We start from the raw sequence: 25,771 nt of genomic DNA on the forward strand, positions 1-25,771 counted from the left end.
CTACCCCTGTTGCTAAACTCAAGAAATAAAGTTTGTGATTGCTAAAGTCATTGACAGCTGCAAACCAGATGCCCCAACACCACAGCTGATTGCTTGAAACACAGGCAGACAGGCCAAGATCTTGAGACTTGTGTTTCCCGTCATTCAGCTATGGTAAGATTTAAGCAGCTTGCTAGCACTTCTCTATGGCTGTGTTCGTGATTTCCCTGCAAACAGATGATCTGTTTATCACTTTTGTTAAGTCAGCATTAAATTATTCTTAACAGAAATAATAATCAGAAACTGTCTCTGGAATACTGCAGAAACACACATTTGACATATGAGCAAGAGCTGCCAAATGGTGTTCTGTAGATGTACATGAAGTCCGTGTCAAACTCATTCCTACTCCTACTCTTATCTCCTTTGTGGAAGTCAGTGCCTAGATCTTAGCAGGATCATGCTGACTACTTCAATTCCATCTTTTCAAATGCTTTTCCTGGTAATGTAAAGGGAGAGGACTTTTATTTTGGTTATTTCTCTGCATTTTAGCTATGGCTCCTCCTTTTACAGGTGAGCTCTGTCCTCCACCACTACAGCAAACAAGGGGACAAAGAATTCCCTTGCTGAGGAGCTTACTATGCAATTCCCATTGAATTATCTGAGGTTACTCGGATTAACTAAAAGTATGGCTGAAAGAGACTGCTTGCAGAGGCTTTAGTGGTAAAAATCAGATCACAAACATAGTTTTCTAGGATATGATACTGCTTGAAGACAATCAAGCTTCCATTAACCATCCTTTGGGTGAATCGTCACTCATCATTCCTAACACAAAAACCAGACTGCTATGTTTACTACGAAAAGAGCTGTATTTTTCATCAATCACCTCTTCGCTTCCGTGCTCATACGCACCTACCCTCTTCCATCACACCACAAGGCTGCCTTCCTGAAATGCTCTTAAGAGTCCAGAGATGGGGAGTCCTTTTCTCTGCACTGTGATCCACATTTTATTCCGCTACTGGATGCGTTCACTGAGTTATCCACATGGGCTGAAGAAGCATCTTTTTGCTTGGTTTTACTGAGGAAATATTCCCAGCAAGAACTCAGGTGTCCTTTTTCATTTCACGTTCTCTTTTGCTACAGCACTGTCTGCTCCCAGCTCTGACACAGCAGTTCCAGTGACATCTGCTCAGTCTGGGTTCTCAGTACACACAGAAAACACATTCAGTCACTGCAAATGTAAAGTGTGAAGGCAAAAAGCCATGAAGAAGTTCACAGCTAAAGATTAAATAGTGCTCGCAGACCTGCAGTTATTTCAGTGATGTTTTTGTATAGCAGATATATAGAGATATTCCTGGAAAAAGTGCCTACAACCAAGATTTCAAAGCTGAGGTGCCTAAGATGAAGCTCCTCTACCGAGAATCAAGTCTTTAAGTAAAGGGCCTGATTTTCTTGAGTGTTGAACACATGGCTGCTGAGCCCACCTTTGTCAGCAACAGAGGGGTTCAAGGCTCTTTCAAAACAGGAATGAAGAAAGGAAAAAACCAGGCCACTTCCTAGGGCACGTTACGCAGGCATTCCATAGCCACCTTGAAGTCGGTGCTTTCAGAAATGGTTACTTTCAGCCTTTTTACATCAGTTTCAAGCCTGCTGCCCAACACATTCAATACTGAAAACTATACGTGCATACATGATTGCATTCATTTACTTTTCAGTTCCATTTAAAAGCATTTTTCATAATATAGAAAAATATTAACTGTAGGAAAAGCCAGCACAGTACACGAGCAGATGAAGCCAGATCTCAGTAGCACAGTGTGAGCTGTACGGGTGGGATTTGCTCACTGTTATGGAAGCAGCACGTTTCCCAAACCCTGCTCCAGCTCCCTTGGCAGCACCATGCCCACTGGGACTTGGGCACATTCCAAACCTTCACACATCCAACAGTGCTCTTCCAAAGGCCCTTCCCACTGTGGCATTTGACAGCACTTCCATCAATCCCTTTCAGTTACAGCCACTCGAGTCCTGCAGGATACACGATGGGTTTGCATACTAAGAACTGGTATGAAAACATTACACATTGCGTGACAGTGCAATTCTGGTCAGCTCTACAGCCTTCAGACTTTATTTCTAATGGCCCTGGAAAGCCAGTGTTAAACTCGTTTGTTGTGAGGCAGCATTCAACAGAGGGGCCGTGGATGTTGTTCTTTATCTTCAGGTGGACTTCTCTGCAGCTGGAGATGCCTCACTCTTCTGATGTCAGCTGAGGGCAGGTAAAGGTGTTTGAGAAGAGCACACGGCAGACGGGTATCTCAGCCTACTGTAAGCACCTCTTTGCTTTTTCTCCCCCTTAATCATTGAAGTCATGGCTGCAGGAAATGAATTACAGTGGCCAGGGAGTGCTGAGGTTCCCAACTGAAGCTGTCATCCGTGCAAAGGTGAGACCCATCCACAGGCAGGGCTGGACAGCAGCTGGCACTCAGCAAGGGTGTGTATCACATGGAGAGGGGACTGCAGGAGTGTGGAGGAAGCAGCTGGCAGAGTGGGAAGAAGTGAGGAGTAATGGGGATGAATAGGAGGAGCTGTAGCGGGTGAGAAATGGCCCTGGTCATGAACTGATATCCAGCATCCCATTCAGCAACAGTGATGGTAAAATTTCAAAGAAAGGTCCAAACAAATTTGTTCCTTTAAGAGATTTATTTTAATTCCTTATTAAATTAGGAGATAGATGTACATTTTCCCCTCTAGCCTACTGTTTTAATAGGATTACCCTTGGCATCACCGCATGGGCTTTTTCACTCTTCATTGCAAATCCTCTATGCGAAGCTGTCTCAGCAGATCCAATCAGGTATATTTCATTGCTCAACAGTAGAGAGGAAATGAATTTTTCTGATGGGGGAAAGCACAGTGAATAGCTTGATGCTCCCTCCCCAGTACCATCAGCAATCAGTTTTGTGCTGCAAATGAAGTCAATGTTTTCCTGGGTCAGAGGTGGCTAATTGTTCATAGCACTTTCATTTCCAGCGGTAGAGTCATCACTTCTCTGCCAATCATCATTCCAGCTCTATCTTGTGTTTGCTTTGCTTTGCATTGCTTTTAGGTCTGCAACTTTCGCTGCTATCCAGACTTGGACTGTTCTTTGTTGTGTTTCCTCGGCTACTACCAGTAGTGCTCTCAGCTTCTGAAGAGACCCACAAGAAGGCTTTGGCACCAGCGTGGTAGTTTCCTCCCATCTTACGAGATCTTGTCTGTTTAAAAAAGAATATATATATTATATATATATATAAGGATATAACAGTTCACTTGTAACTAGCCAAAAGACCAGCTGAGCAGTATTTCACTAAGATGGATCAGTGTAATCTGTGGCTTTTTAATGGCAATAAAGCCCAGAGAAGGTACAGCTGGGATTTAAACCTGACTGTCCTAATGCTTAGGCCACTACACTCCCTGCTAGTGGTTAGTACTTCTCTCTGATGAGTGTCCAGGGCCCACATTGTTGCAGCAGCCATGGATGGGTTTTACAGTGTCCTTTAGGCTTGTCCCCTGCAGTTTTGCCCTTGGATTTACAGCTCTGTTCCTGACATAGATGAGAAGAGTAACTGAGCGTTACTGCAGCAAATTGACTGAGGCATCAGTAGGGCTGGAATCCCAAAGAAACTGTCATCCAGCCTTGCATTGTCGGGTGGTAGCAGAGTGCTCTTTGCACAGATCTGTTTAGAAAGACTTTAGGAGGGCACCAAAGTAGATCTGATAATTAAAATGCTAATTAAAAATGTTCCCAATGGTGTTCACTGATAGTGTTGCCAGAGCAGGTGAGATTTCAATTATCTTGCTATTCCTTTTAGAACTAGAACAATGTCCTGCGGTAAGATGGAGTACCTAAGCCATGCTTATTTCCTAGCATTTAAGTCCAGATTTCTTCTGTTTCTTTTTCATCTTTATAGTAAGCTTGTTCTGACAAATCTGAACATACAAGCCAGCTGCCTGGGGAGCGTGAAGCCCATCAGCCTCACAGGGGGGTGAGTGAAGCCACGTGTCTTCCTCACAGGTTGCTTTGCGAGACCACCTCACCACGTTTACCTGCTGCCCTCACACAGGGCGGAGTTGGGGAGAAGGCTGTTGTCATGGTTTAAACCCAGCCACGCAGCCCATCCACTCACTCCCCCCCTTCTTGCCGTCCCCCTACTCCCGGGGGGACGGAGAGGAGAATCGAAGAGAATGCAACTCCCATGGGTTGAGATAAGAACAGCCCAGTAACTAAGGTATAACACAGATCACTGCTGCTGCCACCAATGATAATAATGATAAGGGAAAAGAACAAGGGAAGAGAATACAAGTCAGCACCAGCCGACCGATAACTCGGCCCATCCCACCCCACCCAACCGAGCACCGACCGATACCTCATCCAACCCTGCAGTCCCCTCAGCCCTTCTGGGTAACTCTCGGTTACATCCTGGGCACGACGTGCTGTGGTATGGAATACCTCTTTGGCTAGTTTGGGTCAGCTGTCCTGTCTCTGCTTCCTCCTGGCCTCCCCTCCTCCCTGGCAGAGCAGGAGGCTCAGGAAGTCCTTGGTCAGACCAAACATTTGTGTTATCAGCCCTGTTCCCAGGCTGAAAGTCAAAACACAGTGCTGCACCAGCTACTAAGGAGAAAAATGACTGCTACTGCTGAACCCAGGCTTCAGAATATCAGTGGAGGGAAGTGGACATACAGTAAACCAGAGTGTCTGAAGCTCATGTGATGTAAAATGAGCCAGGCTAATGAAGCTTCTCATGAAATAAATTCCTGCTAAATTCTACCTGGAATACTGCACTGCCTCTTCCTTAGATCAGAGTAATTTGTTCCTCTGATACTTACGTGCAACAGTGAAGAATGTTGTAATTGCTGTCTAAACATTGTTTTCCTTCACACCTTGTGATGACCCCAGGCTGTGGTTGTCTTTCTAAGAGCATGGTATCTGTGACACTCCTTTTTTAAGAGAGTGTAGTGAGTTTGGAGACAGTTTAGGTCTGTTCCTGAAATCCCTGGGAGCTACCTAAAGACATGCTGAGTTTTCCAAAATCTTTTGTATCTTCAGCTGAGATTTGCTGCACTTGTGGCCAGCATTCCCATAGGATGGATGTACTGCGCAGAGTAGTCTGGAAAATGGGGTTGAGAGGGGAGGCAGAGGGAGCTGAGTCGTGCCTGTTGCTTCCAAGCAGTTGGAGCTTGGTAAGTGTACTCGGGTTTCACATGGTGCTCAGAAGGGCATCTGTCTTTCCGTGACAGCAGAAGGGATTTAGGGAACACAGAAAAATCGCTATTGGCCAGACACAGCTCCTGCTCCTAAAAAATGTAATCTGGGGAAAATCAGCTTTAGAAGTATTTTTGTAGAGCTTCAGTGGCAACAAGCCCATTTTCTGCATTACAGGGTAAAGCGCACACTAAAGGACGCGTGTTGATTACTTTCAACAATAAATATAGTGACCTGAAGTAGAAAGGGAATTACTTGGGAGGGAAGAGGAAATATGAATGAAGATTCCTTTCCATGGCTGGCTGGAGCGTGTCTCAGTCTGTCAAGAACAAACCCTCTCACATGCAGGGAGACTTGGCAAACGCAGCGGAGGGTTCACTGAACACCCTGGCTTCAAAAACAAGAGACTTGATGTGCTTTGCAGTGAAAAGAGGCAAAGGAAAGCTATACCCATCTGCTTTTAAAGAGAAGATGCTAACCTTGGCTGTAAGGGGATGAAGGAGCTACGCACTCTTAGCCCAGGGCAGTGTTACTTTAACACTGCTGTGTGAGTCTGTCTATCTGTGTGTCTGCAGGGTAGGAGTTACTCACCAGTGTGATAAAGTCCTGTGTAACTCCTGCTAGCACTGCTGGAGCAGCAGCTCCAGATTCTGTGTAATGAGGAGCTCCTACTGAAAGGCAAACTCAGGGGCAGGGCTGCATTTACTACACCACTTCTCCTTAAAGCAGTCATTCAGCGTGCTGCTAGACGACGCTGTTAAATGTGTCATTTGGTTACGTGTCACCTCGAAGGGGTTCCATGAAAATTAATAATGTCGCATTATGTTTGTGCAGCAGAAACCAGAAGAGGGGTGTTAAACTGGTGCGAACATCAAACCGCTTCGGAATCTTAATCTCTCTGATTTAGTAGGGGAGCAGCCGGAATGGGTATTCAGCACTGATCTTTGCAGGAGAGCTGCTGAAACCACCAGTGTAGGTTTTGATACGTAAATTACGTATTCCACGTACTTGTAAACTGTATCCTGGGCTGTGTATTTTGCCCATATTTAGTGTGCTTTCATCAATCACTTCATGTTGCACTTACGTTATTCCTGTTATAAAACTTCATCAAACACACAATCTTGTCCCATGTGACCTTTGTGTTTTGCACAAGTACAAGGTGCTCACCCAGCCTTATTTGCTAGTTTACAGATACTCTACTGTTACAGGTGACTTTGGTTTTGCTGATTAATAGCAACCATGTGTTCTCTCTCATCTTAAATTAGACCCCTGCAAGCTTACTTCAGCCTTGTCCCAGGTGTGGGTATTTTTCTAAGCCTTGTAAGAGCTTGGGGCGGTTTGCCAGGCTTCCCAGTTTTCTGTTTGTCTCTCTCAGCAGTAAATGATTTATTGTAAATGGCAAATACTTTAATGAAGCTAATGCTGCTCTGTTATGCTCAGGATATTGCTAACTAGAGTGTTTAGCTGCAGGTATGTGTTGGGAAGCTTAAGGCTGGTTTTCATATACCAAAACCTATGAAGTATTAGGAGAGATTTCTGTATCCTTAGAGGAATTGCAAGTTGGGCAGATGTATGAGACAGAAGGTGTAAGAAGCAGTATGGAACAAAGAACAGTCCTGGGAGGGAAGAAAACTGAAGCATCCTTCAGGAAAAGTATCTCTGGAGCAGACAGAAGACTGCTGACTGACTGCAGAAGGGAACCTCGGCAGTGGTGCTGGTAAGTGGTTGTTTAACTGTAGTTTGAATGAGTTGTTGGCCTGAGGCTCCTTCAATACAAACGTGCAGTTCTCTGTGGTGTATTTGTGAGGTGACCTTGCTGGGGTTTAGGCAAGAAGAGTGCCCTGGTTCCTGTGCAACCTTCATATGCAGGAGCCTTATTATATCAAATCGCTTGTTCTTGGCTGATGCCAGATTGTTTCTTATAGTTCTTTTCCCCTTAAACATCATGTGTGCTTATAGCTCTTAATTATCTTAGTGAAGTGGATCTGTTGCTTTAGTAAACAGATATGTGGTTTTCCTATAAATTCACTCTCTTTCTGATACTCATCATTCTGGTATTTTAATGTTGTCATAGAACTCCTATGTGTTAGCCTAAATATTTCCACATACACCTTTCAAACCCTCCTAGCTCTCCCCTGATAACCAATCCCTCACGTCCTTTTAACGGTATCTACAGCTTGTGTATTTACTTTGTCTGTGCTGCTATGGAACCGTCAGAGTTTTTGGTGGCAACCTTCCTTGCACTGCAGCTATCAAAACAGCCTGCCACTTTCCCATCTGCTCGGGAGCTTTCCTGTCGCACACAGATCACTGTCAGGAGCCCGTGCTCAGGAATGAGGATATTGCCTGGAATCCTTGTCTGGCTGACAAGCCTCTCTTCTGTAACATCTTGTTTAACTTGTGCTGTGAGTGACAAGATCTAAATGAGGGTACCCCACCTTTTTCAAGGGCTGTATTATCTAATACCTACCCACTGCAGCGGTGGCTCTGCTGAGCGCTGGGACTTCAGTAGCTTATAGGTCTGACCTATTTTGCTGTTTACAAGCCTTCTGCTGCCTGTGTTTTCACAAGAAGGGATAGGAGCCAAACTACCAGGAGTGTAGCAGCTGCACTGGGCATCAGTGTTATGAAGATGGCTCTTCTGTTACCCTAAACACGTGCCAGGTGGTCAGTAGTGTGAAACACAGACTATTGCGCTCTTTGGTATATGACCTTTAAAGCATCTCTAACCTTGGTGTGTGTGTGTGTGTTTGGAGGGTGGTGTGCTTGTCCCTATCATCCCTGGAAAATTTGGGATCTTCAGAAGCATTAACAATCTGGAATTGCTGGAATGCTAACAGTGGCATTGCCTTCGGTTTCACAGAAGAGCTGGGATAAGTAGCCCTTCGTTTCACAAGTGTTTTCTTTCATGTTTATGGCTTCCAATGTGATGAAAAGTCCAGATACTCCTGAGCTTTTCTCCTGTTACTGGCAAACTTCTGCTTTCTTTCCAATCTGTGTGAGCCTCAGGGGTTTGCATGAGACTTTGATATTGCCTGTCAGGCCAATTGTCTAGCCCAGCTCCTCTCTTTGGGTGCTTCCTGCTCCCCAGCAGAGAGTACTTGTTGGGCTCAGGCCTTTACCAAGTGCTTGTGCTCATGCCACGCAGGCTGCTTTCAGAGGGAGTAAGAGAGTGTGCTGTCTTGAAGGGAACACAGTCACTGATACCTGGAGCAGACAGTGCAGCAGGGAGCGGGCCGAAAGCTCAAGATGTGCTTTGGAGGGCTGCTGCTGAGTGATGCGCAGACAACCCAGCCACGGGAGCAGGGCTGCCTCCCTGCTCCGGAGCACATCTCCTTCAAGCACGTTCATAGAGCAAAGTCAGGTGGAAATACCTCTTGGTCCCTCCTGACAGGGGCTTACCTGAGCTGCCTCCACTCCATCCTCTGTGGGAAGGGCTGCACCCCACTGCTGTGAGCTCACATTCTATCACTATTGGCCAGCAAACAAAACTGCTCTGTGCTGGGTGCCTCGATCTACACTGTGCCTTGCAATAGGAGAAAGGTGTGGCCTGGTACAAGGTAAATTCACTCATATCTAATGTGATCCAGTATCTGCCAAAAGAGAGCACACAGTTTTGTGCTTCACTCATCATTAGTAACACCTGAGGGACCTGGGGAGGCTTCGGCAATGCGATGATATAGTTGCATGCTGGGTACAGTGTTAGATCCAGGCTGGATTGCTACACAGACATGTGCCTGTGCTGGGGTGTGAAATAAACTTGCTTTTGCTATGGAAGAGAGAATCAGCTACCTTTGGGAGTGCAAATCCTTCCAGTACCTGGCAGTGCTCAGCCACTGGCTGTGGCTGGCACCCTCCGTCTGCAGCCATGGTGGAGTCCAGAGACTGAGAAGGTCGTGGCAAGTGTAGAGAAGTCTGATTTATCTGGTCAGGCATGCACCCAGACTAGTCCTGCTTTTGCCTGCTATGCAGTTCCACTGTGGAAGCATAGAATCATAGACTACTACGGGTTGGAAGGGACCTTCAAAGGTCATCTAGTGATGAAGCAAGACATCAGATGGCCTTTGTTGGCATCAAATTGAATAAAATATTGGATAAAATACCATGCTGAAAGTAACACTGTTGTGCAGATTTTGTTGTGCAAGTTTTCTGCTACTGGCACTGCAGTTGAAATTTATTTCCCATTTTAAATGGTTCTCCACTACTGATGGGCTGGGTTTGACTCAGTCTAGCGGTAAATTCTAGTTTTAGGTAGTCCTGTTGCCAGCAGCTGGGCCTGCTGTTCCCTGCCTGCATCTGAAGCAGTCCATGCTACACAATGCAGGCAGAACATGTCTGTAACTGGTACCAAGTGTGGTACCAGTTATACCAGGATCTGGAGACCGGGTGCCACCCAAAGCCACTCTGTCACTGCCTTCCTCAACTGGGCAAGGGAGACAAAACACAACAAAAGGGTCATGGGTTGAGATAAGGGCAGGCAGAGATCCCTCACCAAGTGCTGCCATGGGCAAAACACACTGGGCTTGGGGAAATCAGTTTAATTTATTATGAATCAAATCAGAGAGCGAGAATAAGAAATAAACCCAATTATTAACACTCTCCCCCCAGCCTTCTTTCTTCCTGGGAAGTGAGTTAATTTCACAATTATTCTGGTGATGATGATGATGATGATGATGATGATTACTTAGCCACAGTAGTCTGGCAGTTCTGCCTTCCCTGGTCCAGCAAAGGGCTGCAGATGTTACGTATCAGACAGGCCTGTTCATGCACTGACAGCCATTCCTCTTTACACAGCTTTAATTTAAATCCACAGGAAGGACCTTTCTCTCCTGACTAATGTCAAAGGCCTCCCCACCTCTATTTCTATTTCCTTGTCCTCATCTCTCGTTCCCAGTAGCATTGGTGCATCTTTCCTTTTTGCTTTAGTGAGTTTTGGTGATCTTGACCTACAAATGGCAAGGGGCCGAGAAACTCCATTGCAAAACATATCCCATTACTTCCTCATTTTTTTCCATTCAGGCAGCAAAGCATTTTTCTTACCCATGTGGCCTCATCTGAGTGTGTGGTGCAGCAGCTTTGTGCTTTTTAATCTCTCTTCAGCTTCCATTTTTTCCGATTTCATCATTTTTATTGATTAGCTTGGGTAAGATTTGAAGCCTTGACAAGACTTGCCTGCAAAGGTGGGGGGGGGGGGTTTCCTGAAGGCTGAGAAATCAGATGAGAAATCTAAACTCTAGGGTCCGTTTGGCACTGGTTTATCTGAGTGAGTGGCAGCTATACTCACCTTCTGCCTTTGCTTCCACAGGCTTTTCAGCTGGGGGTGGCGAATGCAGGGAGAGGCAGATCCTCTGCAGCACTGGGAATGGCATGGAAACTCACATTTACCTGAGATGGGGAGAATCTAAATGAGTGGAGAGCGCTGCTGTTATCTCAACAGATGCCTCTTGCCTGTTGCATTATCTGTGTGGCAGCTCAGTCATTAAGTATAATATAAAAGCAATTTTTCTCACAGGGAGACATGGAACAGTCCTGCTGTGATTGTTCTAAAGGGAAAGATTTTTTGCTTCTGCTTATGATATCAGCATTCCCAAATGCCTCAGTAATATGCAGAGAGTGAAGGGAAAAATCGGTATTTTTTGAAGATCTTCCTTGTGATTATTTATTCTGACGTGCTGCGCCTCGGTCACCGTGAAGTTGGCCCCAGAGCAATCGGATATTCTCCTCGCACTAGACCATGTTGTCCAAAGCTTTGTCCAACCTGGCCTTGAACACTGGCAGGGATGGAGCATTTACCCTTCCTTCTGTTCAGAAAGATGCGTGTTTTCCTGCAGTTCATGGGGAATCTGATCCTGGAGCAGCTTGGAGTAGTGCTGAGAGGAATGCTGTGGATGGTGCCCCAGCAGGGCACGGATGAGTGAGCATGATGCTCTAGAAGGCACAGGACTTGGTGACGACTTGAGCTGTCATCTTCTGAGTCAGTGATACAGTGTGAAGCTACCCTGAGTTAGGGGTGGATGGTAAAGATACAAGTAGGTGCATTCAAATGCAGCTCTTCTCTGTCATTCCTCTTATGTACAGGCAGCTTAATCCTGTTGTGCTGAGGATGTCAGACCTAAGAAGGAATTGCAAGGGGCTGATAGAATATAGAGTGTTGATACTGGGTAGTACTTGGTAGCTTCAAAACCTGTTATCAGATGTGATTCCTAAGGATGTGTCCATACTATAGTGTGCATTAACCCCAGGGGACAGTTGCAATAAGAAACACCACTGCTGTGCTCAGCACCAAATGCCTGCCCTGCTGTGCTCTTTCAAATGCACTGGGGAAGGAGTGAAACAGCTCGCAAACAGGTTTAGCTAAAAATGACGAAAGGGAAAAGGGCAGCACTTTTAAAATACCAAAGCATTTTGCTGTGAGACTTCCAGGTGAAAACTTGATTTTTGCTTAGAAAAGTTTGTAAAGTTTGAAATGGGAAAAATGTCAGTCTGTAAGTTTTACGTATTACAAAGGCAAAGTAAAATACTGGGGCTGGAGAGATGCTGTTAGCGCACAAGCAAAGGGCTTTTTCCTGTGCACCTTGTCTGCTTGCTTTCCTCACAGCAAATCAGTCTCTCCATCTCCCCACCTGGCAATTTCTCTCTCCCACCCCCTAAATTCAAACATATGTGCAATTCTGCTGTTGAAGTAAAGAAGAAATCCTGTATTGGCTCATCCCTGGCCCACAGGTCCTGAAGAAGTGAAGCAGTTTTCATGTCATGCTGACGTATGGAATGGATCCTGCTGCCAGGGCAGGTTGTGGTGTTGTCAAACCCCCTCTCCTACCTGCTCCCATGCCCGTTTTGACAAGGGCTCCATGCCATGCCTGTACAGCCCAACTTCTCCTGGAGCTTTTCCTTTGCTTTTCCTGATGCTATATGGAGACACAGAGCTGAAATAGTTTCCCTTTCATTTACTGTTGCATAATTTGAGGAATCTGTCACCTTTCTGAATATTGCTGCCTAATGGAAGCTTCAGTGGTGGAATTACAGGGCTTGTTATTTATCAAGATCTTGGCAGTCCTGCATTTCTTTCCACCTCCAGGTAATTTTACTAATCATTTCTGTCCTGGATTGTTGCCATCATCTGGGTGCTTTTGTTCTCCTATGATTTCCGCAGTTATTTGGAGGAAGAAGTGTTGCCAGAGGAGTTGGACTAACCCTGGTATGAACCCCAGGACATTTATTTCCCAGGTTGCTGTGTTTGGAAGGTGCTGTCATGCTCCATTAAAATCTATTGCAGTTCTGGGAAATGAATGTCAAGTGCTCAGCCCAAAGAGTCTCTATGGCCTTGTCTAGACTGACTCAAAGAGGCAGTGTCTGTGCTAGATTGCTCAAATGCATTAGCAGAGGTAGAGTATACTTTAATGCATGTGTTCAAATGCACTTTTCTTTTGCTATGCTAACGGCCACAGCCAGCTACCATCCCATACATTCCTGGTCTAGACAAGCTAATGTCCACAGATCTATGTGCCAGAGGCAATGGGTGAGCCCTGAAGGCCTGGTGTATTTGCCTGGTCCTTTACCTCAAAAAGGGGACTTTTCATTTAAGCATAGAAATCTTAGTGGAGGCAAAGCCTTTGCTGCAGGTAGCATCAGTGAGAGGAGTGGGGTTGATATTTGGCTTTAGCTGGTTACGTTGAGCTCTGATCAGCCTGTGCTGCTTCTCCAATACAAATTGGCACAGAACTAGAAAAGATACCTCATTGCTCTGAAGGCAATGCTAAGGGGAGTAGTCTGTGAGTTGTCTAGACTACACTGAAAGATGTATTTAAAGCCCATTAGCTAAAGTGACTTTATTATCATATTAAAAAGGTGAAGCAGGCGCGATCATTTGTGTTCTGTGGCTGGAGTGCTTTCTGACACTGGGGAATCTCAGGCTCTGCTGCCATGCTGGAATGGCCAACAGTTCTGTACAGACTAAAGCAGTTGAGCATCTGGACTTCACCCAGATCTTGGAGCAGTCAAAGGATACAGAATCGGAGTGTGCACGTGCCTCTTGCTTCTGAACATCAGTTAATAAAGTAAATAGCTTTGTTCATTCCCTACCATTGTGGCATGTGAGGTCAGCTGGCATTTTATGGCTTTAATGGCTTGTGAGCTTGCTTAATATGTTAGAATTGGTGGAACAGACTGTGTTTAAAATTCAAATAAACCATTTTCCTATGAAATCTGTGTGGGATTTGGGCAGTGTCCAAATGAATGCATGGCACGTTTGAATACTGCCTAATTAGGCTTAACAAATCACTAAGAATTGGGCACTGGTGAGAACTAAATGTATTAAAGAAACACAACAGCAGTTCATTTGAAAGAAGATCAGAAAAGAAGCCCTGCCACTTTCTGTAGTGTTTTCCATGCACTGGGATCTTGAAATGCTGATTAAAGATGCAGTGAGCTCTGGGATAAAGCGTGGCTGAGGTATGCGGAGCAGCAAGGTAAAGTCTGAGCAAGAAAACAGCAGAATTAGTCCTGACTGATAAAGCACAAAGCTCAGGTCCATCTTTGCTGAAGGATTTGTTTTCCAGACAGTAGCAAGAGAAATGAGGTAGTTACTTAAATGCTGGAGATGCTCTCCCCTTGATGGTTTCAAGTGATCCCATGCATCCTTCCAGGGTATAGTGAATGTTTGATTCCATGCTATGCTAGGTTGTTTTAAACATCTGAAAGATGTGGCCCAAGGAGTTCCTGCTGGGTCTTCTAAGTGATTTTTACAATGCTTAAGTGCTCTTCTAATAGGGAGTGCCCTGAAACAGGATGAAGTCTTGAAGACTTCAATAAACCTTCATCTTCTGATATTAAGATAGGTGGGTTTGAGAGCTGCTGTCAGAAATGCCTTGTACTCTGTGTAGGATGTGTCTGAGGCTGATTTACTCAGGCTTTCTTAGCAGCAGTGCTGTAGGAGGGGTTCTCTTTGGAATTGTGCTGCTCCATATAGTGGAAAGTTAGTTCTATGTCCAGGTAACCTCCTAGATATGTTTCCAGGTGAAATGTTTCTATGGTTTCATGCTGTGTCCAGCATTCGAGCAAGAGGAGGATACCTGAATTGTACTGGGGACAGGGAACTGGGTGTGTGACTTCGGCTGGAAAACGATGATCTGGAGTTCAGCCACACTTAGGATGAGCTGCAATGCTTCCAACAGAGCACTAGAATGAGGTGAGAGTAAAACATACCTTGTGATATGTTGGGGGTATTTCTTTGAATTATGATTTCTGCTTTTTGTCAGTTGATGTTACTCTTAACTCTGGCACCCCTGGTGGATCATCACTGGCACAGGCAAGGATACACTGTTGGCTATATCATGTTTTGAGTGAAACCATCCCAAGAGAGACCCAGGGGAATTCTGCTAAAGGATAACTGGAACGTCTCTACACATAAACTCACAATATTCTTCACTAGTCTTGGGAGGATGCTGCCATGCCTGTGTAACCGGTATTTGCATCACTGCAGATCACAACAGGATGCCATGGGAATACAACCCCTTCTGAAAGCTCACCCAAAGTAGGATTTCTCCAGGAGAATGTTTTTCCCTAGTGACAGATGGGGATGCTCTTCCTACACTCTGTGCTGGAGGAGCTTAGGAAGCATAAGAACAAATGCAAGTGGCAGGATCCAAGCAAAAGGCCAGAATTTTCACCAGACCTATTCCATCTCTGAGGTAATCCTAAGGGGTGAATGTATTTGTTCATATCTTCTGCAAGAGAGGTTAATTTTGTCCCCAAAAAGGAGAACTATGGCAGGTTTGTCTTACGTAGGCACTATTCTGGTTATCTTACAAGGAATTCATTTTGCCTGTATCTACCTACTGCTTTTCCTTAATGCCTGTTAAATCTCTTGCCACCCTCATTTTCCTGGGTAAATTACATGATGTAAAGAAGTGTTTTATTTGACACCAAAGTAGCCTTCCAGCTTCAGCACAGCCAAGTCAGCTGTATGTGTGCACTGGAAGACATTACTGGACTGTAACATCAGAGATGCAGCAGAATCTCACACTGAGGCACCTCAGGTTTTCTTTGCTGGTGGAAGGCACAAGGAATGTACAGTAAGAAGACCTAAAACTTGGATTAGATTTGTTGAATATTTCCCAGCAGGCTAAACACGATATATTACCAGTCTGTACTGTCATCGTAAAGTCAGGAACTGTCTTCATGGGATCAACGCATTTAAGCAGCATTTGCAGTGTTGTCATAAATACAAGCACATTACAAACCAGTGTTCTTTTAGCTACTAGTCTTACTACTGATACGCACTGAGGCATTGATCCTCTGTTCAACTAAGGGTGCTCATCTCAGATGTACTTTCATTTGCTCTTAATATAAATGAACCTATTTCAAGAGGGTAATTGTGGAGGTTTTGCTTGTTCCCTTCCACAGAGCTCAGAATTGGAGCAGTGAGATTTAGAGCAGTCTTGGAAAAGAAATGTCTTGATTGTATTTAGCTTTATGTACCTGGCACTGCAGACGAGATGCTACATGATGTGCAGATTGGAGTTTTCAGTTTTGCCTTGGGTAAATGTGCCTCAAGGGCACACGGCAATGATGTGTGGGGGCCCCTGATGCCTTAGTGAAAAGATACTTGAGGATTAGGCAGGGCAAAATAGTTGGAGGATGAAAATGATGGCTTTATAAATTCAAATTATGGAAGAGCAGCAGGACAGGTAACAGTCAAGGTCATGAAGATGCAATGGAGGAATTTCATATATTATGTATGGAAATAGCTTGTAATGGTTTTGTTTGTAATGGTTTGTATGCAAATCAGAAGGTAATAGGAGCAGTAAAAACTTGCTCATTTATAGAACTTGGCTTTAGAAATGCAGATACACTGGGGGAAAACCTGTAAGCTAAAGCAGATGTGATACTGGAGCATCCCTCAACTTGCATCTCTCCCCAGATGCGCTGTCATGTGAAGGGCAGCTTTGGAGGACCTTTATGTGACCTCTTTGATAGTCAAGCACACACTTACTATGGTTTCAGCTCACACCATTAGTTGTTTTGAAGCTGTAACTTCCTGTGGAGGACACCTCCATCCCTGATGGCAGAACATTGATTTCTGAGTGAACAAACACCATTGACTGGTTTCCCTGGCCCAATGGGGTGTCTCTCATCCGACAAAGAGGGTGAATTTGTGGAGTTTCCAGGCTTTGTTTTTATAAAGTCACATTTAGTCCACATTCTTCCTCATACCCAGATGTCAAGGGATGAAACCTTTTTAGTGAGGCGCTTTGGTTACATGCACTTGCCTAGCCAGAACCTGGATTTTAGTCAGTCTGCTGGTTTTTTTTCATAGCTGCAGCCCCTTTCTCCTTGTTGGACAATAGAAAGACTTCTAAGTGATCCTAGATCATGCTAAGGTATTAGAATAGCTTTTCTCCAGAAATTGAGGCAGAATTTATGTGTTCCTGCCATCTCCAGGTCAAATCCTGGAATTAAATGCGTAAATTAACTGACCATTGATTACTATCTTTGTTACGGCTGTAAAACTGTTCCAGTATATGGTTCTGAATAAGAGAAAAATAAACTGCTCAGCACATCCTCATTGTAGGCTGCCACTTTCAAATGTGCATGGCCAAAACCAGACACTTAGAGGTGGGCTTTGTGAGGATGCTGGACTGTTCTGTGACCAGTGAGAACAGAACAAAATGATCCAGTGTGACTGTGTAAATCCTGACATCCTTCCCTTCTAGATCAGCGTAGTCCAGTTCTTGGATAAGAAAGATGTGCCCAAGTTGATACACCCCATCACCTCTGACCTGAGAGAAGCATCCACGCTCCTCAAACCTTGTCCTGGTACTGTGCAGCAGTCTAATAGTTACCACACAACTTAGCAAGCAGTGAAGTAGTGCTAGTTCTGCTGCTTGAATTTTGCTTGGGGGTTCTGTTGGGTCTGGGGTTTTTTTCAGCCTAATACCTTAAGCAGAGCTAAGGCATTAGGAGTTCAAAAAGGCTCTGAGTATTGAAGTAGTACAGCTGTTCCGGGATCTATCTGTGAGTATATGTGGAAATGGAAAACATGGGGAGGGGAAGCACGGCAGTAAAACACCAGTTAGCTTTTTCTCGAAATGGACAAGCCAGTTATGCCATATTTCCCTATAAAAGACAAATGTGGAATGCTTTCTCCCCTTTGTCCTGTAAATGATTGTTAAATGTCATTAGGGATATTGTCTGCAGGGCTGTTCCTCAGCCAGTCTGGCAGAGCTGTGTTAGGATGTCCAGCCTGACATGAAAGGTACCAGTTCTGCTGCCCCAGAAACTGCTGTGGTTTCATCACCCTTTGCTGCAGCTGGAGGTAAGCAATGCTGGCCCTCCTGGTAGTGCAGGCTATTAACAGACCTGCACTAGTACAGGAGTTGCCAGTGAGCTCTGTGAGGTGGAATCAACATGGACAGGCTCTCCCTACCTGTTTGGGTTGGGAGCAGCTGCAACTGGCATTACAATACAGGTACAGCCTGCACAGGACAAAGGGTTGGCCTCCAGCTGCCTTCTCCCTTGCAGCACGTGCAGGGGAGCTGTATCTGAACCTTATTCAAGGATGCTGATTGCACTACAGGAAGTGTAAAGAGCCCTTGGGAGTATTCACTGTGTTTGCTCAACCATGTAATGCAATGTACACAGTGCTGTACATGCCTGATATCTTTCCCTTGCTTTATTTATTTTGACTGCTACAGCAAAGCTTTTTGGGTGTCTGTTTACCCACCCCTCCTTTTCCTCTGTTAGTTTTTGCTCTAGAAGTATGTAAACCAGACCTCTCACTTCACTCAGTTTTCAGCACAATATGAGCATTTGGCATCATGTCATCATGAAGACTTAGTAGTATTTCACATTAGTAAAGACGCATACAAACAACAGCATGCACATAAATATTTTGGTAAAGAATTACAGGAATGTAGTTTCCTATATCTGCACAAGATAAGTTGCAAATGGATTTACATTTCTCTCCATGTACATAATGAGTCAGAGCATGTTTGCTTTAAACCCGTAGGAGTATGATAACAATTTGGACTAAATGTACTACCCTTAATATTAAATAGATACTAAATCTCTAGGAATATGTGACACACGCATACACAATCCTGGGGACACTCCTTCTCAGTTTTCACTTGCTCTTGCACCCTGTTACAAGGAGCTCACTCAGGCTACACCTGGGGCTACTGAATTTCCCACTTTGTTCAGTTGCACTGTAAAGCTAAGCTGTTTTCTTGCAAGTTGCTCCATGTTAATGTACCTCCTGCTGCTCGATGCCTGGGACACCCTGGGTAAAATCCTCTCAGTGTCTTCAGAAATTAGGCTCATAACTCAGACGTGTGCTCAGAAGAGGACTCAGTTGGGCAGCAGACAATCTGACAGTGAGCCTCCATCTAAATGTTCACCAAAAGCCAACTTGAGCCAGTACTGATGAACACTAGGAACCCTTTTCATGTCTAGAATACAGACTGTGGTGCTCAGTTCAGATGTTTAGGGACAGTAGTGCAAATACAATAGCCTTCCAACTGGACTAAATAGAGATGGGGGAGTGTGACATCTTTAAACCACTTGGCATCAGCATCTGTGAAAATCATCACTAATGCTGATTCCAATCACAGCAGGTTTCTTGCACTGACATGAAATGCTTTTGCTTCCCTTGTCTGGGTGCTGTGCAGTGGTGGTACACATCTGTCTGTCCATCTGGTTCAATATCCGAGGCCTTCAACAGCTCCCACAGGCTGAATTTGTCTCACAGCTGCAGGAGCAGTCACTCTCCTATGCTGTAAGCATGGCATCTCCCATGGCTATTCAGTCACTGAGGCAGGGTTCATACAGCCAGCAAGGAAGTCTTCTGGCTTGGACTCTGGCTTGCCTTGCACCCCTTGCAGTGCCTCTGACAGCAGCGCATCAAGGACTTTGGCTGCAGGGCTGGTGTACTCCGAGCAGCGGAGCCAGGATAGCAGTATAGGTGGGTGCTTTTACCTAACTTTGATTTAGCTGGAACCAATAACAGCTGAAAGGAGTTTATTTGGGTAGAAAAGTGGGTACAGAATTTGTGGCCATGCTTTAAGGCACAGCAGCTGCTTTACAGGGCTTGTAACTTAGTGGCAATAATGAAAAGAGTTCAGCCTCACATCTGCAGAGAAATCAGAGCAAGAGGTTCTTCTCTTTGCAATTTAGTTAGTAGGAGAGTTGAAAAAACTGAGGAGGCATCACAGCCTAGAAATGTTCAAGCTATTGCCAATGCAGCAAGTGATAACTGATGTGAAGGGCAATGATCCGCCTTGGAGATAGATGTACCTCATGCAAATGTAATACTTGCCTAGCCTGAGTGTACAAGAGCCATGCAAAGCTGATTTACTGTATGCAGGAGTTATTTCACATGAATCTTTGGGATGTCAGATGTTGTTGCAGCTTTGTTTTCCTCTCAGGTACTGGGATTTAGGGATGAAGGTGGCCAGAGGAATTTGTTCTTCATTGCTGGGTATCCTGCACAACTATGCTCCTGCTTGCATAGAGACTTTGCTCCTTTGGAAATGTAAGGGGACGAGGCAGTTGATTGCTTCTTGTTACTGGTGCATTTGGCCTGGATTACAGGTGGAAATGAGTGTGGGATGCTTGGGCACACACTGTGTAGCCAAAGGGGCTGGATGTGTGGCCAGTAAAGCCTCATTAAACACAAGGAACTGGGCTCAGCACTCGAGCTGCAGCACTCTGTGCATGGGTTCTTCAGACACCTCTGCCTAGGAATAACCTGGACTCTCCTGTTGTCGTGCTGACAGCGCCATGAAAGACCCTTCAGTGGAGCACTGCTCGCTTTCACTCGGATTCAATAACAGGTTTTCCTCCTGGATGAGGCAAGGTTAGCAAGCCTGTTCCAGGGGCAGGGATAACTGAGCATTCCTTTTGGTAAACTGAAGGAATTTGGCAGCACAAAGACTTTTCTATAGATCTCAGCTTATTCTGAAATGAGTCCCTTGAATTGCTGGGGACAACGAGATATGTGTGTGTCCATGTGGTATGTAGGAGCAGTGAAGGATAATTGCAGAGAGAGTAGAGAGATCACCACTTCCTGTATTACTTGTGGGGAGGACCGATTTTTAATAGGCTTTTTTCTAGATTTTAAAAAAGAATTTCAGGAAGGGATTCCTCCCTGGAATTCATTTGACTTTTTTTCCTTACATTTTGATTCTTCTCTGAAAACAGACTGTAGAAAGTCCACATATCCTTACTCAGCAAATTGCTTCCCTTTGAGCATTGGCAGGCAAAGTGTCTAAGTCCTGCTGCTAAGTACTAATACAAAAAGAAGTAAGAGTAACTCTGTTCTTCCATTGCACTTGGAGGTTTCATAAACTGCACTTGAAGTCCAAAGGTTTTGGAGACTTCCCAGTTTGGAGAACCCCAGTTCTGACACAGAAAACTATGTCGGAATCCTCCTGCCTCGCAGCTTTATGGCATATGTGGGCACTGCTCTCACTATGTTGGGAAGCTCACTTTCCTGTCAGTCAACATCAGATAACTCGGACTTCATCAGTCCCTCAAAAGCTCCAGTTTAAATGGATAACTTTTGGCAGGAAACATCAGGTTGAAACACTGCAACATGCCCCTAAGTTGGAGGGGTTCAAAAAGCAGATAGATTTCAGTTTTATAAAGGTGTAGAGCCAAACCGTAAGATGTAAAGATGCTTAACAGGAAATGTCAGTTATTGCCCTTGGGAGCATGGGCGAGAGGAAGAACAGAGAACCTGCTATTGAATACAGAGGGCCACGTTTGCTGTTGGCAAAGTTCTGCTGAGGCAGCTGTATTAGTGAAGAAGAGAACAGGACCCTGCTACATAAGTGAGCTGCAGGGGCGAACACTTCTGTCAGCTGTGTTCTGATGTTTCCCAGTGTTCAAAGCTGGTAAAAAGGCCCCGGCTGCATCACCCCCTCTTTTGGTAACTGGTCAGATACATGAGGCTTTGCCTGGTGTCTTATAGGATTTGCTTTTGCAAATCCCCTTTTGTGTGGGGACTGAGGTGGCATAAGCCTTTGTACAGTGTAAATGGAGCAATGGCGCTCTCTAACATTCGTACCTGCTGTTACTTAATGTGTACTGACCTTTACCTTGTAAGAGACCTCACTAAAACCCCCCTGCAGATCTATACCATCGCATACTGAGGAAGTTCCATTGTACAGAACTAGAGAGCTGAAGGGACTTTTAAAGGTAGAGCCTGCGTGTTTGGCTTGTAATGGTCCATTTAAAAGCAAAGAACTGCAGAACACTATAAGCTCAGAAGCAACCCTAGGACTTTAATGGGGACAGATGTGTGAGAAGCACCTAAGCTGATGGGTACATGTCAGCAAACCCACTCCTGTCTGTAGCTGTCCGGAGTAAACCAGCTGAGACTGAAGTTCAGTGTCATGCAAAAGAAAGCCCTTATGAAGCTATAGAGAATGCTGTGCTTTCCTGACAGAGTGGAATGAATTGGGACAGAGATGTATTTATATCACTTGCTATTTTATTTAGTGCACATACATATTTTAGCAAACCCCTTATTAGCTTCCAGAGCATGTATCTGTCAGGCTTGGATTTATGCCTGTAAGCAGCACTCCTGCCTAGCCCCTGTGCTTCCTGTACAGCAAAAGAGGAGAGTTGCTTCCTTAGCCTTCAGGCAAAGACATGCCTTCAGGCATGTCTTCCCTTTCTACTCCTTTACTAATTCACTTCTGTTAAGTGCAGGGGCGTACTGCTAGCTGTGAAACCACACCTAAACCCAGAGTCTAGACCTATAGTCTGCCAGGCAGCTTCTCTTCACTGACCTTTTCCCCCTGCAACTCAGGGGTGAGGGATTTGGAAGTCTGGGGTGCTTGTGGCTATTGAGGGTAAAGTATCATTGTCACCTATAAAAGCCAGTTGCACCCTCACCATGGCTTCCCACAAATGAAGAGCCCTGCAATACTGTGCTTTTTGGAGTTAAATGCATGCACACCACAGCTTGCAACTGGTTTTGAAAGAACCTTCTCATTGTAAGCGGAGTGGTTTGAAACCAAACTAAAATCCATAATGGACAGTAAACTTTACTCTTACCTTTCTGCATTATGATGTGAAAGTTTTGTGTGGTTTGAGGAAAAGCTGTCATCTCTGTCACTAAGTATAAAAGGGTCATCAAAACAAAATGGCATGAGAAATACACTGTTCTACCAGCATCCCTTTGCAGATGGGATGTTTCAGGATGAAGCTCTATAATGGCAGTACCTCCATTTATCCTTAGTGGAGTGAGAACATGCTTGTAGACTTGGAGTGAAGGGGAGCCAGAGCTGAATTGCCTTGTGGCTGTTCTCAACCAGGAAATTAATCCGTATCTTTCATCTCTCTTTCTTTAATGAACTTACCAACTCTACTGGCTGCATGTGGGTGCTTGGTCTGACAGCTGAAGGCCAGGCATGCAGAGGGTAACTCTGCTCTAGGAACTCTCTGGCAGTAAGATTACATGTAGGAAGAAGCTTTTCCTATCTTTATTTTGCATTTCTTTTTCAGAGTTCACCACTCTTACTGGCCCTGGCTGCTGCTTTACTGGGGCACAGGAAGAGCCAGCACGTAGACATGAGCAGCTCCATGGATTCTGTCCAAAGCGTTAAAACAGAGCTGCCAAATGCACCCTGTCTGCGCTGGCAGCCTCCCTGGCTGCTGCTCCATCTGGGACTGGGATATCCCAACCTTTTAATTTCTTCTCCCTCCATTTGCATAGATCCAGTAACCCTGTTTCCCCTCACACATTATTTTCTATTATGTGTTTTCTGCTGGGCTAATTTCATCTAGAAAAGTGTTTCTGTGTGTCCTTGTAACCATGTCGCCATAGCACAGAAAATCATGCCATGGGATTGATTTCTGTCTCAGAGATATCCTTTCTCGATGATGGTAACATCAGTCTGTGCATCTCCCTGTAAATGTGAAGAAGTTCCCCTTGTTGTGGAAAGGTTGGGGATTATGGCTTTTAGCAACAAAATGGAAGGGTAATCAGAAATACTTTATGAACAGGGAAACTTGTTGAAATACACCCATGATAATAACTGATATAATATTAAATATAATAATAACTGATGCTATGGAATGTCATCATGTGTTGATACAGATCCGGTTAAGTAAGAGACACTAAGTCAGCGCACCTTGTGAATAGAGGATCATTCTTTTCTTTCCTGTTCCACTGCTGCTTGCTCAGGACTGGAAGAAAGGAAGGGAGAACAAAGAGGGACAGAATCCCAGATAGTTGCGTTAACTGTGGATACTAAAAGTCCAATGTGTCTGGCACAAACAAACTTTCCCAGAATCAGATGGTGAAAGGGTAAATGAGTGGGAATTGGCAGCATACCTACAGTAACCCCAGACTCATGGAAACATGGAAAGAGAAAGGAAAATCATCACTGTGTACCACTTTGCAGTGACCACAGGGAATCTCTTAATTTGCTGGACGATTTCCCAAATCCAGTCTTTGGAAGCCTTGCATGTAAATGAACACTGCTGATCTAGTCCGTTGCCTTCTGGTGTAAAGCGCATACCTCTCTGGAGGGTGTCTTATCACCACCAATGTATGGATGGTTCTTCCCTCACTGGTTTTCTTTCTGGGAAAGTGCACTGAAAAAGGTTATTCCCTTCAAATTATTTACATCCCTTATGATTTCAGAGGGAATAGAAAGATTGCAATTAAATTTATCCTTGTTAGCATTAAACCCCAAAGCAATCATGTCAAAGTAGATCTGAACAGGAGCCCCGCAGGAGTATGAGAAGCAAGAAAAGAGATTGCTTCTCCATCCTTAATTCTGGCTGTTGGTTTTGGTCTCCTATGTTTCTGTGCTGATGAGCTGTACGTGTTAAAGAGGCAGCAGTATCCCCCCAGTGACACCCAAGCTGACAGCAGTATCTGCCTGGGAAAGTCCTCCATGGGCTCGGTAGGCTCTCCTCCAAGATTTGTTTTTTATAAGGAGTTATTCCAGGTTACGGAGGCACTTCACTCCTTCCCCAGAGCACCAGAGATACAGTCACGATGCCAACGGGGACACACGTGTCACTGGGTGTTTGCGAGGTGAAGTACCTGCAAGAGCATGAGCTGGACGGCATCTGAGGTAATGGAGCCTCTGTGAATAACAGCAAGAAAATGAGGTCTAAAAATGCAGTGACCTGGGAGAAGCGGTGATTTCCACAGCACGAATGACTGAGGTGTGTGCTCCCATTAGGTGCATTTAGAACTCCCAAGTCTTGGGGAACCTGCCTGACTTTAAAGAATGAGGGCAGTGGGTGTCTTCTGGTGGATGTGAGGTTTGGATCAGAGTCTGGGGCTCTGGTAATGCGTAGCAGTGGAATGTCACTGGCAGCGTTAACTGATCTAATTCTGTAGATGCTTTTGGAAATCAAGATACCTGCTGGCTAGTAAAATGCATCCAGACCCACCTTAAATCTCCTGCAAAGGCTGCTGCTGTGAGTGGTGCTGAAACCTTTCAGGTGTGGATGATGTATCCTGTGGTATTCAAGGTTAAACTGGTTATCCATTTCAGGTTAGGAACAAATGTTGATGTCCCCATTAACTGGTACTGCTGGAACTTGCGTTTCCCCCATAGCACAGCAGTTTGCTAGGACTGTCAGGGTGCTGCTTATTCCAAAATGCCCTCTCAGGGCCCGAAGACACTTGCAGTGAGCTGACCTTTTCTGTGGTCTTCAGAACATGGCCTTGTTGTCAAATGTGGGGCCTGCCTTGGAGGAGTGCTGTGGATTCCTCTGCGCTGGATGTGTAGTGGGTGGCTGTCAGCCCTCATGGCAGGGGACTGGATGCAGCAATTGGGCTCTATGGGAGCTGCTAAGTTGTAAGTGGCTCTAAGAGTGGTGCCATTTCTATCTGTCCCTCACTCAGGCCAGGGGCAGAAATATAATTGAGGTTACTTTAAAACCCAATCATTTTATTTGCCTCAAAGCAGTGTCTTGAGTAAAAAAGGAAATAAAGATAACAGATGAGAAACCAAGAAAAATCAATGCGTGTGAAAATCTCACTCAGCCCTAAGTGTGAATCATCCTGTCCCTTTCCAAAGGCACATATGGCCAAGGGCAGCCCTGCAGTAACAAACCAGGGCAGGAATAAGATGTTTTAGGAACAAAGTGTCTCTGGGGTTTCTGCATGTGATGCAGGGGGGGCTTGTCTGAGGGGCAGTGGGGACTGATGGGGATTTGGCAATTTCTGTCCAAGAACTAGGGAAAATGAACTACAGGATGGTCACAACATGAAGACAGAGCTGAAAACTGTCAGCTGGAGATGCCTGGAGGGATCTGGCCTTGTTGCCACTCCTGCAAACCCGGGCTGAGGATCAAGTTGTACGGAAGAAACTTTAGTGTTTAGGGAAATAAGGAGGCTGCTGCCAATATGGATGGGTCAGGTTGAAAGCAGCAATCAGAAGTTGAAAGTAGCAGTCTCTTCTGGGAACATCCATGGACGAAAGCAGACTAGGAAAAAAGCATTGTTGTAAAGCTGTTTCTAACAGCTAGCAGGATTTCTGTGGGAAAGCTGGCATGTTCTGTATTCCGCCATGCACCCAGCCCCTCTGC

General features: G+C 45.0%; 1 long non-coding RNA gene across 1 annotated transcript; it reads left to right on the plus strand.

Moving 5' to 3' along the window:
• The first annotated feature begins 6,537 nt into the window (after positions 1-6,537).
• Positions 6,538-12,582, plus strand: LOC136021815 (uncharacterized). Its single transcript, XR_010615901.1, has 3 exons — positions 6,538-6,679; positions 6,758-6,926; positions 10,515-12,582. It is a non-coding gene; the product is annotated as an uncharacterized LOC136021815 (long non-coding RNA).
• Positions 12,583-25,771: the final 13,189 nt, after the last annotated feature.

This window comes from Lathamus discolor, chromosome 14, assembly GCF_037157495.1.
Source record: "Lathamus discolor isolate bLatDis1 chromosome 14, bLatDis1.hap1, whole genome shotgun sequence".
In the NCBI taxonomy this organism is placed as follows: Eukaryota; Metazoa; Chordata; class Aves; order Psittaciformes; family Psittacidae; genus Lathamus; species Lathamus discolor.